The sequence below is a fragment of the Halyomorpha halys genome, unplaced genomic scaffold (genome assembly GCF_000696795.3).
Source record: "Halyomorpha halys isolate HHAL.00 unplaced genomic scaffold, Hhal_1.1 Scaffold668.1, whole genome shotgun sequence".
Taxonomy (NCBI): Eukaryota; Metazoa; Arthropoda; class Insecta; order Hemiptera; family Pentatomidae; genus Halyomorpha; species Halyomorpha halys.
The window spans coordinates 212,525-214,300 of NW_027111382.1; the positions used below are offsets into that span (position 1 = coordinate 212,525).

A 1,776-nucleotide genomic window follows, 5' to 3' on the forward strand; every position below is an offset into this window, starting at 1 on the left:
AGGAGCTGACGAGTGTTCTGAGGAATGGAATTACGGCATTGTTTGAGCACAGTTATGGATTTGCGTGTGATTTGGGAAATGTGATTATTCCAGGAGAGGTGTTGATCAAAGGTGACACCAAGGTTTTTTATTGTAGGATAGAAGTAAATCGGTTGGTTGTTAAGGAATAGTAGAGGACAGTAAGGGAGGGTATGAAGGAGGCGCTTGGAACCGATAAGAATGGCCTTCGAACTTTTAATCATCAATAATATCTACCATTGTAATAATGTTGCTCTTACCCCTGTAGAACAGATACGTTACGTTGGACTACACCTGGACAAATGACAAATTTTGAATCCTCACACAAGACTGAAAAGACAGGAAAATGCACATCGATTTCGACTATTACAGCACCTACTAGACAAACGGTCTAAACTTCCAACTTATTACAAAAGACTGATCTACAAGACTGTAAGGCAAATTTGAACATACGGAGTTACCTTTGGGGCTCCACTAAACCTTCGAATTTCACTGCTATCCAATCCGCAATGCTCCTTACTTTGTCACAAATAAAATCATTCATAAAGACCTTAATATTCCATATGTAACTGATCTAATTCGAAACATATATCAATCCTTCCATTATAAACTCCTTAACCATCCAACCAACTATTCTAATCTCTTCCATTCCTTACAATCTTCCGAGACGCTTGAAAAGAAGATGGACTCAAAACCTTCTAATGTAAATATATTACAAGAGTGTTGCCTATACCTAGTTTCTCTACATGCCTATATCATTATCTCCCATAAATAGTGATCGTTTTTTCTTAAGAATGATATTTGTTATTTATATGTGATATTCTGTTGTCTTTGAGATTATAGTTATGAGGAATATAAAAATTTTGAAATATTTTAATCACGACCTTCTTGATTTGAAAAGATATGTTTTTTTTCCTAAGCCACAGGAAATAGACTATTAAGCGATTTTCCCTCTTGCAGCCCAATATAAGATTCCTTTTCCTTGAGATCGTTTGCATCTTTTTTAATATTTTTTATGCCAATATACGTTAAAATATTGTCACCGATATTACGTAGGCTCTTCTAAGGTTGCCAGATATTCGTTTATCCTTATTCAGCAGACTCTCGCACTTCTTACCTTCCGCTAGAACTTTGTGTTAGACACCTGTCCTATCTTTTAATGAGAATTATGTTCAGGTCAATTTTAGATCAGTTACCTCTATTTGATAAATTTCAAACTCACTTTCCTCTCCTTAATTACTTTTATTTTCCTCATTCATTATACCCTTACAACTTCAAACCCTGCACCAGTTCCTACCAACTACAGTGACAACCTCTTTGGATTAGAGATAACAATGTCTGTTCTATCTAACATAGTTAAAGTGTGTGCAGTTTACCTTTTATTTCTTCTTTATTCACCTGATTCCTCCTATCTTTAGTTGATTTTACCTCTATTTCATCACCTCTATCTAACATCAATTCCACCTATATGCATACCAATCTGTTAATCTACATTATTTCACCTGAGCAAGTATCTCATCACCTTTCCTTCATACATATCTTTCTGTTTCTATAGCACACATTATAATATCAATAGTAATTATCTAGTATCAGTATTAATTAAAACCAATAGTAACTTTTAATCACCAATAATATCTACCATTGTAGTTTATTAATTTTTTTTTTTTTTACCTTTTTAATCAGAGCTCTGTAGGTTAGTTTTATTTTGTAGTATTGTATGTGCAATTAGTATATTTTAATTTTCATTTATTTATCTAT

General features: G+C 33.3%; 1 protein-coding gene across 1 annotated transcript in view; it reads left to right on the forward strand.

Moving 5' to 3' along the window:
• The window catches only part of LOC106685184 (esterase FE4), a gene marked incomplete in the record, with an annotated part of 62,982 nt that overhangs the window by 58,342 nt on the left and 2,864 nt on the right, over positions 1 to 1,776 (forward strand).